The sequence below is a fragment of the Oratosquilla oratoria genome, chromosome 15, assembly GCF_046742065.1.
Source record: "Oratosquilla oratoria isolate Oo_2021 chromosome 15, ASM4674206v1, whole genome shotgun sequence".
In the NCBI taxonomy this organism is placed as follows: domain Eukaryota; kingdom Metazoa; phylum Arthropoda; class Malacostraca; order Stomatopoda; family Squillidae; genus Oratosquilla; species Oratosquilla oratoria.
This window is the reverse complement of record NC_134791.1, coordinates 17,404,153-17,419,152: the sequence shown is the minus strand read 5'-3', so window position 1 is coordinate 17,419,152 and position 15,000 is coordinate 17,404,153. Positions and strand designations below refer to the sequence as shown.

General features: G+C 38.1%; 1 protein-coding gene across 4 annotated transcripts in view; it reads left to right on the top strand.

Annotated features, from left to right (window-relative positions):
- LOC143033325 (major facilitator superfamily domain-containing protein 12-like) overlaps window positions 1-15,000 on the top strand; it is a 42,315-nt gene that overhangs the window by 242 nt on the left and 27,073 nt on the right. Inside the window, exon 1 of one of the 4 annotated variants that reach the window (XM_076198630.1) lies at window positions 14,617-14,860. The exons of the other annotated variants lie outside the window; for them this stretch is intronic. The gene's annotated coding sequence lies outside the window, so the exon portion shown is untranslated. Of the gene's footprint in view, window positions 1-14,616; window positions 14,861-15,000 lie in introns of those variants that run through there. 4 annotated transcript variants of the gene reach the window in all.

Below are 15,000 nucleotides of genomic sequence, written 5' to 3'. Positions count from 1 at the left end.
ACCAATTATGATTATCTTTAAGTTTACTGTACTCTGCATGCTGCAAGGAAATATGTATATCACATCACCATAGATTCGTTTTTATTTATTGTTGTGCTATCTTGAATTTGTTTTGATTAATTCCTCGGGTTTTATTCGCAAGTGATAATAAAACTTATTGTGAAACAAATGCAACAGGTGGAGATATAGGATGTTTCTGTACATTTTTTTGTTTATTACTCGAATGCTCCTATATCAAAGGTAAACAAGAAATATACAATAATTGTGGTTCTGCCTATAGACGGCCACCAGGATTGTATGTATTGATGTGTAATGATAATATAGAAATATAGAAACGTGATTGATGATGTCAGTGCATGCCGGGGGGAGTGCGGGGGGGGGGGAGTAAGGGAGAACTCCGCAATTGGGAGATTAAGCCAAGGGACGCGTTGCATCACTCGCTCGCTAACAACAGTTGTTCCACGGTTTCTGAGAACAGGATTCCATGCAGACGCCCATCCCATTGAGGTTGCTGTCACGGATTTTAGTTTACCAGCGTTTCTATCCTTATTGGATCAACATTAGAGAAGTGTGCAAAATAAATTAATAAATAGATAGATAAATGAATAAATTAGTAAATATATGAATAAATAAATAAAATACATAAAAGAAAATGATCAAATAAATCACACTGTCACGTAACATAGGATAGAAGGAGACTGCAAGAGACCATAAGGCTTGCACTTTACAGTTCCGTGTCCATTACCACTGGTCATCCCCATCCATAAGGAAAGAATGAAGGAGACTGTAAGAGACCATAAGGCTTACACTAGAGAGTTATGTCCATAACCACCTGTCATCATCCCTCACAATATAAGGTTGAAGGAGACTGCAAGAGACCATAAGGCCTGCACTAGGCAGTTCCATGTCCTTTACCACCTGTCATCATCCGTCACAACATAAGGTTTGAAGGAGACTGCAAGAGACCATAAGGCCTGCACTAGGCAGTTCCATGTCCAATACCACTTGTCATCCCCATCCATAAGAACATAATGAAGAAGACTGCAAGAGACCATAAGGCCAACACTAAGTAGTTCCATGTCCATTACCACTGGTCATCCCCATCCGTAAGGAAAGAATGAAGGAGACCGCAAGAGACCATAAGTCCTACACTAGACAGTTCCATGTCCATTACCAATGGTCATCCCCATCCATAGAAAAAAAAAAAAATTGGAGACTGCAAGAGACCATAGGTAGTTCCATGTCCATTACCACCTATCATTCCCATCCGTGAGAACATGCCTATTTCCTTCTTAAATCTAAATTTGTCCAGTTTAAACCCATTACTGCAAGTCCTGCCTTGTTGCCTTAATATGATGACCTTGTCTGCATCACCCTTGTTAAAACCTTTGATCCACTTGTATACCTCTATTAGATCACCCCGCACTCTGCGTCTTTCTGGAATCTAGATAGTGTAGGTTAAGGTGCCTAAGCCTCTCTTTGGTTGTAAGAAACGGTTAGACAACTTTATGGATGGGGATGACAGGTAATAATAGACATGGAACTCCCTAGTGTAGGCCTTATGGTCTCTTACAGTCTCTTTCATTTTTATGTTCTTATGTAAATTTCTGAATCCATGTATCATGTTGGTCATTCTCTTCTGTACTTATTCTAGTGAATTGATATCCATTCTATAGGACGGAGACCAAAATTGATAATAGTGTGATGTTAACAATGTGGCGGAAGACATGGATGATCCATTTTTTTTTCCAGTAGATATATGTTTAGACTCGGCCAGCCTCCATATAGGGTGGAAAAATTGGTGTACGTACATATATCAAATACAACAGTTTGTCTGGGAGTAACGATAATAATCACAAATGACACCACAGTCGCAAGAAAGAGCTGAACAAACGGATCTTTATCTTTCTGCTGCTAACTGGAACCCTCTTCAGTAGTACAAATTTGGGGGGGGGGATGTTGGCTTTAAATAACTTCTTACAGAGGAAAAAGAACTAAAGAAGGAATAACTATCACAACCCTCACTCTGGTGACCTGAGGTCAGGTCAGGATTCCCCAGACTTTATCTCTGGATTGCTCATTACAAAACAGATTGTTAACAGGTCCCCTGACCTGACCCAACCTCAGGTCATCCTCAGGTCATTAGGGAGGGTAGTGATATTTATTCCTTCCCTAGTTCCTATTTAAATATAACATCATCATCATCCCACTTTGTGCTGTTGAAGAGGGTTGCAGTTAGCAGTCGAAATATATAGATTCACTTATACATTTTCTTTCTTACGACTGTGATGTTCATTGTGATTTACAAATGTGTTACTACATTTTGAACCAGTGAATAGTAGTAATGTTTATATGATTATGGAAATGTTAGTAGTAATAACAATATTATTAACATGATTTGTCAGAATTCGATGAATAATGAGGAATATAATGATAATATTGATTATGATAATGGTAATAATAACAATGATAATAATAGTAATATAACAATAATAGTAATGCTTATATGACCATTACTGAAATATTAGTAATAATAGTAACATAATAAATTGTCATAATTTGATGAAACGAGTAATATAATATTGATAATGATAAAGGTAATAATAATGATGATAGTAATGATAATAGTAATATTATGATAATAATAGTCATGCTTATAAGATGATTATGGAAATATTAGTAATAACAGCGATAACATCATCCATAAATTGTCATAATTTGATGAATAGATAGTAATTCATTATGATAATATTGATAATGTTAATAATAAAGAGGATAATGGTAATAATAATGATAATATAATAATAATAATAATGATATATTAATTATAATGATAGTAATAATAATAGTAACAATAATAATAATTTTGGTTATAGGTGAAATAAACCGGGATTAATAATAAGCGAGAGAGAGAGAGAGAGAGAGAGAGAGAGAGAAAGAGAGTTTTGTAATCGACCTATGGTCGTCGTTTACTCGTAATTGGTTCAAGGACAAAAGATAGAGAAAACACCTTTATCAACCTTAGCTGTCACTTCACTCTCAACCAACCTCATTTGTATTACATAACTGCCTAGTGTAGGCCTTATGGTCTCTTGCTGTCTCCATGACAGTTATTTACTTCAATTTTATTCTGGCTAACTCTGAAGTAGAGGATTTTTTTGTATTTTATTAATCAGGGAATATATATATGATCATTACTTTTTCATTATTATTATTAATATTATTATTATTATTATTATTATTATTATTATTATCACTACTATCATTATTTCATTATTATTATTATTATTATTATTATATGATAACACAATCGGTATCATTAAACTGTATTAATACATGAATGATTACGAAATACAGTAACAATATAAAAATAATAATAATAATGAAATAATAGTAATGTTGATAATATTGATTATAATAATAATGATAATAATAATCATGATGATAATATTGATTGTAATAATATTAATATGCCAATTTTTTCCACCTTACCAGAGAGGTAGCCAAGTCAAAAGGTATATACTCACTCCCACCCATTCCACTCCCACCCATTCCACTCCCTCACTCCCTCCTTCCCTCTTCCACCTTGGTTCCTCGCTGATTCTATGATGTAAATAGTGGTAATGGTAATTGCGATGTGGCGATAGTAGGCGTAGTAGTAGTAAAAAATATGTTAAGATATTCAGAAAATAGTAATAGTAGTTATTGGTGATAATAACAAATATTATAATAAAAGTAATGATAGTAATAATAATAATAGTAATGATAGTAATGATAATAATGATAATGATAATACTAATAATTAATGATAATATTATATATTTCTCCATTTCCTCCTCCTCCTCCTCCACTTGTTTAAGGACCCATTTACACCTCCCCCCGTCTCCCCATCCCCCCATTCCCCCATCCCCCCCCCCCACTCATGAATACAAAAAGAAAACGGGATGGTTATTGGTCATTCAAAGTTTTCACAATGTGAACAACAATGAATAAAAAATTAATACATGTAATAATACAGAGCACCATAGAAAGACATTTAGGAAAACCTACAGTGATGTGGATGTCAATATTTATGTCAATATTATTGATGTCAATATTGAAGTCAATATTATTGATGTCAATATTTGTCAATATTATTGACGTCAATATTGATTTCAATGTCTTCAATGTGTTTCAATATTGATTTGTCAATATTAGTCAATATTATTGACGTCAATATTGATTTCAATGTGTTCAATGTGTTTCAATATTGATTTCAGTATTGACCTCAATGTTAATGATGTGAGTAGTTCACACGTGATGAACCGGTGAAAGATGAGTAACGTGGGTGAGGCATTTCAGGGAAGGGCCTTGGCGTAAGGGTGTGGTCTGTCCACTCCGGGGGTACCGAGGATGGGCCATAGCTCCCTCAAGGTCGCGGTTACCGTTGAGGGTCCCACGGAAATTAATAAAAAATTCTCCTGACGACATCCTAAAAGGACATTTTAACTGATCGTCCGGTATGGAAAGGTTAAAATGTGACTTAGTTTATTTTATTATTTTTGTTTGTTTTTTTCTCTCTGCTAAGGAGACGAATTAAATAATTTGCCGGAAGGTAGTTATGTTACCCGATACGGAAGTGATATGGGTGTGGCTGGTCGACGGGTAACGGTTGCTATGTCGTGTATAATTGAAATATTTCTTCTGTATCTAATAAAACCACTTAACGTTAAATAAAGAATATTATGCTCGTGGAATGCAGTTGACGGTGTTAATTGAGATGGGCAGGTAGGATATCTTAAATATGAATAAAATCGCCTGACGTCAGTAAGAATAGGTGCTGCTGTAGATAAATATTTTTTCGTCTGAAAAAGAAATCTTATATGCTATATATTTGAACATAAATATTTTTTTCCACTTCAAAAGTGAAGATTAACTTGGGAAATGAAATACCAAACTTTTTAGGTGAATGATATCCTCCGTTGTTAAGTAACAATTATATATAAAATGTGTTGATGTCGACATGTTGCAGTGAAATCCGTTTTTTTTTTGTACGCTTATCCCGAGGCGACATGACGTCATCGGTCGATCATAAAAAGGCGGGAAGAGGAAAATGTAGCTCTGAAGATGTGCACATGTATGTGTGTATGTGTACGTATGTATGTACGTACATAATTATACATTATACGCCACACAAAACAAAGATGGATTTAAGATAGAAATACTAAATAGATAAATAGACAAATAATAATATGTTCATAAAAATCGACACAAACTATACAAAAATAAGCAATTGCCAGCAAGTTAGGGCAAAGTGATGGGGAGAGTTAGAATGATACCTCTACGGCCCAGAACCACGCAGCATCCTTACAAAGCTCTCAAGGATAGAAGAGCTGGTTACCATGGGCGAAGCTGTAGGATTGTACAGTCATGAATAAAGGTTCGTTGTTGGCAAGGAGACAGAATCTCCCATTGTGTCAGAGGTGAATAGGAAGAGGAGGAGGAGGAGGAGGTAGGTAGACGAGGTTGCAGTGGTAAAGCATTGTCCGTTTTTTTTTTTTTTTTTTTATCATCGTGCTCTCTGCCTCTCTCTATCTCTCTTTCTTCCTATCTCGTTCTCTCACTCTCGTATATCTACATAATTAAGGATATGATTATGTGTATATATTATTATTATTTATCCCTGTTGTGAATATTGAACCTATAGAGCCTCTTTTAGGGAGTTCATTCCTCTGTGTAACAGACCATATATGGAAACATGATTTGATTTGATTTATTTATCTTTTTTTTTTCTTCGCCTTTGTGTACGTGTGTGCCCCTTTTTCTGTGTATTTCCTTTGTAATTACAAGAAAAAGATCATGCTCGTGGGGCCCCGTCTTGCATGCCCAATGGCTCGTTTATGTGTTTTATTTGGAATCGTGTGATTCACCTTGGTCTTTGGATCACGTGTTGGACTCGTGATCGACAGCTATTTCCCTCCCGGAAGAGAGCTCAGAGCTGGTACGACCGATCTATGGATAATGCTATGACCTTACACGCACCCAACTCCCCGCCCACGAGAGTTGGAGTAACGACTCGAAGCACAGCGATACTGAAATAATTTCAGCCCTAGGCAGGATTCGAACCCGGTACCGCCGTACTGATAGTTGGGGACTCTACCGACCGCGCCACCGAATCGTGTGTGTGTGTGTGTGTGTGTGCGTGAGAGTGTGTTGCGGTCGTAAATATTCGACTACAACACTTGATGGAGAATGATAGTTTGCGGTCCTTTAAAGGCTGTTCGATTAACGAGCCTTTGTACACAAAGTGCAATATGCACTCCCTCTCATTGTACGCGTGTGGCCATACGTTTACATTATTGAAAGTAATTAACATACCTATGTCTAGATGATAGTATTTACAATAACAAAATGACGTGGAAATTAATTACGATATATACCCGGGTGTATGTATGAATGTGAATGATGTGTGAAGAACTGTAATCAATGTTACGTAAATATAATGTAATGTAAGTTATGGTAATCATATTTTTGTCATGACAAGAAAATGGTATATATAGAAAATGCCTCGTGGTCGCGTTTGTGTGTACGTACGTACGTTAGCCTGTATGTGTGTACGTACATGGGTTTATGTATACCGTGTGTGTGTACGCGCATGCGCACATGAACTGTTTAACCGTGAAAGTGACTTTCCGTTTTCTACGAAACGGTGAAAGTAACTTTTTCTCCAGTAATGAGGTGGGGATGGGGAGTGTCTCCAAATGTGATTTAAATCATTTGACGGCACCTTTTCATCATCACAAATCTTATGTATTATGATTTTTTTTTTTTTTTTTTTTTTTTTTTTTTAGGGGTTATGACGCCGTTCTAAAGGTGTTGGGGGGCTGAGCCCTCCCCCCTTGTAGATGTGGGGCTCCGTCGGGGAGATGGGGTCACCTGGAGGTCACGTGGGGTGCAACCTATGGGATGAAAGGTTTTCCAGATTGCAAGAGATATTGACTGTCAATACGATGCAAGGATTTAGACATTGCGCTCGCTGTGGCGCGCTGGTCTCAGCCTCGCTTCAGAAGCTCACGGATCCGGCAACACGGGAGTTTCTCTCTCACTTCTCCTCGTACCCCTCTCTCTCTCTTTTTCTCTCTTTTTCTCTTTATGTCCCTTTGTCTTTCTCTCTTTATCTCTGTATCTCTTTTTATCTCTATCTCCCTCCTCTTTCTATCACCTCTCCTTGTACCTCCCTCTCTCTTTAACTCTCACTTTCTCTTTATCTCTCTTTTATATATATCTCTCTCCCTCCTCTCCCTCTATCTCTCTCTCTCTATCTTTCTCTATCTCTTTGTCTTTATCTCTCTCTTTCTCTTTATCTCTGTATCTCTTTTTATCTCTATCTCTCTCCCTCCTCTCTCTCTCTCTCTCTCTCTCTCTCTCTCTCTCTCTCTCTCTCTCTCTCTCTCTCTCTCTCTCTCTCTCTCTCTCTCTCTCTCTCTCTCTCTCTCTCTCTTTAAGGCCACCGTAACTGGTTTCAATGTCCGGACATCTCTTGCCAAAGCTGAATACAGTCGAGGATGACCTTGGACGAGATTGAGGAAGGATGACCTCGAAAATGAACCCGAGGATGACTTCGAGGATTACCTCGAGGATGACCTTGAATGATGATCTCGAGGATGACCTTGAATGATGATCTCGAGGATGACCCCGAGGATGACCTTGAGGATCCCGAAGATGACCTCGAGTATGACCCCGAGGATGACCTCGAGTATGACCCCGAGGATGACCATGAAGGATGACCCCAGACCGAAAGGCAAGGGCGACCAGCGTTTGACGGGGACACCGACTATAAGGAGCTTTCGATCGAAGGATTACTCAAAGGATTAAAAAGAAAAAAAAAAGGAGTTAATTCCCTTTGGTGAGATTAACTAAACAACTATAGCTAAACTCTGAACTACGGATAAGAGGCTTTAGTCTCGGTGGATCTTGTATGATAGAGGAAAGGGGACGTTTTGACCTCACCGCTCACACGAAGTGGGAAGTGGAAAACCCCCTGATAGGACAAAGCCATGTCAGTGACAGTAAGCCGCTGTTTTTTTTTTTGTTTTTTTTTAAGGCCGACGTTCGGGTCGCCTCCCCGCCTGGCCAGGACTGCCGGGAACCATCGCAAGAAGCCCGCAGAGGGTCCCGAGTATCGAACTCATGACAACATGATTCTTGGACAGATACTGAGGCACATTGTCTTGGACCACGTGCTGTTGTCGTGATCGACAGCTATTACCCTCCGGATGAGAGCTCAAACCTCACATATTGACCGATCTGTGTGATTCACCATTGCATTGGACCACGTGCTGTTCTCGAGATCGACAGCTATTACCCATCCGGATGAGAGCTCGGATGTGTGTGAGAGATTCACCATTGCCTTCAAAGCTCATTATTATTTCAGCCCTGGGCGGGATTCGAACCCGGACCGCCGTAGTGGCGGGCGGGAACTCTAACCATCGCGCCACAAGTGTGTGTATGTGTATTCACCTTGGTCTTTTTGGATCACGTGCTGGACTCGTGATCGACAGCTATTTCCCTCCCGAAAGAGAGCTCGGAGTTCATATATGACCGATCTATGAGTAATGCTGTGACCTTACACGCACACACACACACACCCAACTTCCCGCCCATGATAGATGGAGTAACGACTCACAACGCAGCGATACTGAAATTATTTCAGCCCTGGGCGGGATTCGAACCCGGATCGCCGTAGTGGCGGGCGGGAACTCAAACCACCGCGCCACAAGTGTGTGTATGTGTATTCACCTTGGTCTTTTTGGATCACGTGCTGGACTCGTGATCGACAGCTATATCCCTCCCGCAAGAGAGCTTAGAGGTCATATATGACCGATCTATGGGTAATGCTGTGACCTTACACACACACACACGCCCAGCTCCCGCCCACGAGAGCTGGAGTAACGACTTGCAACGCAGCGATACTGAAATTATTTCACCCTGGGCGGGATTCGAACGCGGACCGCCGTAGTGGCGGGCGGGAACTCTACCACCGCTCCACGAGTGTGTGTGTGTGTGCGTATTGTGCATAATACAGTGTGCGCATTGTGTCACAAATGGAACCTTTCCTTCTTCGTCTTGGATCGATCGACTCGCCAATATTTCAATGTCGATCGGTTGGTCGAGCTTTTGTAATCGCCTTGACCTTGGGCAAGCGATAAAGGACCGGGCCTTTGTAGCAGTGCGTGGGCCAGTTTTGGACGTCCTCAGGGAGCACTTGGAGTAGTATTGTTATCATTATCACTTGCTGTTATTATAATTATCGTTATTATTATTAATGATTATATTATTATTATTATTATTATTATTATCATTATTATTATTATTATTATCATCATAATTTTTATTATCATTATCATCGTTATTATCAGTTATTATTATTATTATTATTATTATTATCATTATTATTATTATTGCAACTCCCCGCTCTGAGGGGGTCGCTGATGAAGTGAAATGCCCTTGCTGTAGATGTGCTGTGTCTTGCTGCATTGCTTTTGACCCATGGCAGTGGGCGGGATACAGGGATGACCCGTCATCCACGAGGAGCTAAGATGGGAGAGGGGCGGGGGGAAAGGTGGTGGATGGGAGTGGAATATGTGGGAGAAAATACTTGCCTTTTGACTTGGCTACCTCCCATATAAGGGGGAAAAAGCCACTGGTATATACAGTAGATAGATTTGTATTTTTAAGAATATTTTTCTTTTTTATTTATATGTATTTTTCAGATTCTACAAATTAGTTATTTCATCACTTTACATTAGTTGCATTATTTACTTCATTATTTTACTTTATCTTATTTTTTAATTGTCAGATTTTAATTATATTTTATAATATTAGATTTTACTTTATTATATTATTTGTATTATTTTTCATTTTATTATTTACTTTACATTGGTCATATTTTGAACAGAAATTGTTAAATATGTGATCGACATTTTGGGCTCCATTTGGTGAACGCCCCAATGGGTTGGATGATACTGATAAGCGATTTAGTTTGTTGTGGTTTTACTATCAGGTAACAAAGCCTCACGCGCGTAAAGATAAGTTTTAGTAATGTTAACTATCGTTCGTAGTATTTTAGTGGTTTTTATGACTATTAGTATGACTTGTCATTCTTAAAATCGGTAGAATTGCCCTTCGATTTTAGGAATCAATGTTTTTTTAAGATTAGTTACTTATTATTGGCGAGATGGTTGAAATATTATACAAATATTTTTTGTAATAATTTTGCTATTTCGTGGGAGCATAGACCTTAAGTAGTTGTTAAATATCTTTGTTTTGTGAGGTATTGTGTTGATACTGCCCAGAAGAAGGTTGGAACATTCCTATGTCAACACGCCGGATGTTCTGTGACGTCATGTCGCCTTGCTTCTCAAGAAACCGTTTATTCATCAAATGCATCCGCTTACCTTGTGACTTTACTCATCTGAATAATCGCTTAGTATTCGAATCAAGTTGCTAATTAGAAAGACGTTAATTAAGTTTAATTATTTTTTCGGAATCAAAAATGAATAAAGATTAATGTTTGGCATTACGAAAGAATACTAAAATGATCGTTATTATTGTAATTGATATTAGCATTATTATTTTGGTGTTGTACTCTTATTATTATTATTTCCAAATACGTATTTATCTATAAATCTATCAATGTATTTATTTATTTTTAATCATTCATCCTTGGAGCAATGATCTCATAAGAGAGACTGGATCGAACATCAATTGTTTCAAAAGTACACCCAATAAAAATTCGCAGCGGATATCCTGTTAGGACGTCTTTTGAATGTAATACGTTTTCTGTAACTGTAAAGAAACAAATATCATACAAATTCCCTGTCAAATTATCCGAGCTTGATATCAGTGTATCAAGGAATATAATGTAAATATTAGTCAAAATGAAAAAAATGCATAAAATATCCTAATAAAACATACAAATAGCAGTCTAAAATCAGTTTGATTTGAAGGCATAAAAATGAAAACAGAAAATATTATTAGAATATTGTTTGGGTTTTGCAGATATTATGGCATATTGTAGATATGTAGTGTATATGTATCATGTTATATATTACATTATAACTATATTAGAATGACCACTTGCAACTTCAAATTAATTGAAAAATATATAATAACCTCATGTATAGTAAATTGATGTACAATAATGCATAGATAAAAAGATAGATAATTTCATGAAATTTTGAACTGCTCTAAATATAGTTACCTTCTTCAGATATTTAGGAATCTTTTTGAATCTAGATTCAGAACAGATTCTAGAATGTGCCCTTGACCATTTACATTTTTTCTAGATTATATGGTAAACTGAAATGGAAATGTCACTTAGTTTTAAGATTAGAAATTAGAATAAACGATTTGTTTTCTAGGGAGGGCGAATATCGTGGGATTAAAAATTAGTCCAATTTCAGTAAATATAAAAAATGTAGTTTAACGTTGAATATACTATCTTTCCAAGGCTATTTTTTTTTAATTTATTTATTATTAATTTTTATATATTTATTTTGATAAATAGTGTTGTCAAGTCTAAATAACGTTCTTCTTTATATTAGCTTTGACAAATTACGTACAGGCATAGTAAGATACCTTTGTCACAAAATGTGTTATAGTCAACTTATTAAAGAAAAATGCTTGGAAATTATATTTTTAATTTCTTCGCAGTCACTTTGATTTGTCTTTTATTTTATTTTATTCTATTTTATCATTTATTTTTATTTGTTCTTACGCTCGTTCCATCCAAAAGGGTTATAACGCTAATTGTCATCAACTTATACAACCGAAGAATTGTAAACCCAGGATGGCCCACATGAAGAATTGTCACCCACAGAAAGAATTGTCACCCCAGTACGCCGAATATCAACCGTGGAATAAAGATTAGATTAGTTTAGGTTTGGTTCGGTTGAATGAGGGTTATGCTTATTGTCGTCAACGTATACAACCGAAGAATCGTAAACCCAGGATGATGGGCCACAAGAAGAATTGTCACCCTAGGATAGCCCACAGGAAGAATTGTCGCGCTATGATAGCCTACAGGAACAATTGTCACCCCAGTATGGACCACATGAAGAATTGTCACCCTAGGATAGCCCATGTGAAAAATTTTCAACCTAGGATACCCAACAGGAAGAATTGTCACCATAGGATAGCCCACAGGAAGAATTGTCGCGCTATTATAGTCCACGTGAAGAATTGTCATCCTAGGATAGCCCACATGAAGTATTGTCGCCCTAGGATAGCCCACAGGAAGAATTGTCACCCCAGTATCGCCCACATGAGGAATTGTCATCCTAGGATAGCCCACATGAAGTATTGTCGCCCTAGGATAGCCCACAGGAAGAATTGTCACCCCAGTATCGCCCACATGAGGAATTGTCACCCTAGGATAGCCCACAGGAAGAATTGTCGCGATATGATCATCCCCGTGAAGAATTGTCACCCTAGGATACCCCACAGGAAGAATTGTCACCCTAGGATAGCCCACGGGAAGAATTGTCACCCTAGGATAGCCCACCTGAAGAAGTGTCACCCTGTCCAAGTCTGGGGTGACGACGATTCTTCATGGAATCCCCCGTGACTGGGGACCACAGTGGGAGGTTGAGGCTTGGCGTGGTGGTGGTTTGAACCCTAGCCGCGGCGCAGAGGTCAACAAAGGAATCTGCTGATTGTTCACTTCAGGACCTGAGATAACTGTATGTGTGCGTGTGTGATACATCAGCTTTCTCCAGAAATCATTACTGTACATGGCATACCGTGGTGGACTCACCGTCGCCTGCGTTCGAACAGTCCCGGACCAAAAAAAAAAAAAAAAAAAAAAAAAAAAAAATATATATATATATATATATGTGTGTGTGTGTGTGTCTGTCTGTCTGTCTGTCTGTCTGTGTGTGTGTGTGTGTGTGTGTGTGTGCATAAACCTTGGGGCGTGACATGGGCACAACTTAATGAATTAACGAGTTCTTGGAATAGTTTACCACATCATGGCAGACTCGAATACCTCCCTTCAACTACAGTAATAGTAGTAGCAGTAGTAGATTAGTAAACATTACATGTGACAAGGGAGACAAAAATGTTTGGAGCTAAATTTTGTTCTCTTCTATTCATATTTCTCTCCTCTCTCTCTCTCTCTCTCTCTCTCTCTACATATATATATATATATATATATATATATTATATATATATATATATATATATATACATATATATATATATATATATATATCGCTTCCCTCCCTCCCCCTCTCTCTCTATCTGTACCTCGCTCTTTCTATCTCTCACACTCTCTATTTCTCTCTCGTTCCCCCCTCTCTCTCGCTAACTCACTCTGTATCTCTCTCTTGCTCTCTCTATTTCTCACCCACACACTCTATTTCTCTCTCGCTTTCTCCATTCTCTCTCACTCTCTCTCTCTCTCTCTCTCTCTTAATAATATTATAATTTTTATTTTATTTTTTTTCTATTTATCATTATTATATATTTTTTCGCATCCGACGTAGTTATGGACCACGAGGTCTCCTGTCGCCGTGCTCCGCCTTTGTAATCCTTTGTAATAGTTGGACCAGTGGTATAATAGTAGAACGAAAGTAGTGGTAGTGATAGTAGTGTGGCAGTATGCCTAATAGTAGTATAGTTAGTGGTAGTGATAGTGGTATAGCATTCATAGTAGTATAATTAGTGATAGTATAATAGCAATTGTAGTCGAAATAGTATAGTAGTAATAGTGACAAGAGTATAGTAGTAGTGGAATAGTAATTACAATAATAGTAATATTTGCAGTAGTAAAACAATACTAATAGTAATAGTATTATATAGTGGTAGTGGTATAGTAAGTATAATAGTAGTAATATTTACAGTAGTAAAATAATACTAATGATAATAGTATTATATAGTAGTTTGTGTGTATGCGCGAGCGTGTGTGTATGTGTGTATGTCCGTGTGTGTGTGCGCGCGCGCATGCGTGTGTGTGTGTGTGCGCGCATGCGTGTGTGTGTATGTCCGTATGTGTGTGTACTTCCATGTGTGTGTGTGTGTCCATTTGAGCTCTCCGCCCCTTAGTGGAAGGTGAGTCACATGTTTAACGCGTACTGCCTTGATTACTTTATTCTGACTAATGCCGCCAGGCGATTTTATTCAGATGTGGGAGGGGACAAAACTGGGTCCAACATCGTGGGGCCCCGCATTGTTCAGTTTTTAATATATATATATATATATATAATATATATATATATATATATATATATATGTTTTACTCATAAATTTAACATATGTATAAAAATGCATACATATATACAATACATATCTAGTTCTTGTACCTATGGAAAAGACTGGGTCAGTTTCAGATGTCCGGAGATGGATATACACACATATCCATTGTCCAGAAAGGGGAGGATTGATCCTATGGTTAACAAAATCCCTCCCATAAACCTTTCCCCTTCCCCCTCCCTCCCGCCTACCGAACAAGCCTTTGCGAGTGACTGTACCCGAGAACGGGGTGGCAAGATACGGTATCACACGTGACCTGATAGCGCTTGGCACCGCCCCCCTTTCTGGTGTCAGGGGGCCTAGGCACACGGATCGCCAAGTGCCAAACTGACCTTATACGGAAAGGTCTATCCTGTTAAGGTCGCCACTTAGTACAAAAAAACGAGATATAAACACGTAATTAAGTAAATAAATGGATAATTAGATAAGTAATTCGTTAATAAGTGATATTCGCTGTATTCTCATCGTCGCCATCGTCAGCTAAGTGAAAGTGGTCAAGTTTGATGGTACACTGCAGGACCGCCGGCCGGACTAACCCGTGGATGACGACACAGCCTCTGTGCCTTTGGTAAGGTTGTGTGGTGAGAAATGCTTCTGGAATGGCGTGTGCGTTTGTGTGTGTATATGTATGCATGTACTTATGTGTGTGTGTGTACATGATGTGACTGTATGCGTATCTTGTATTTGTTTACGTGTATGTATGTATGT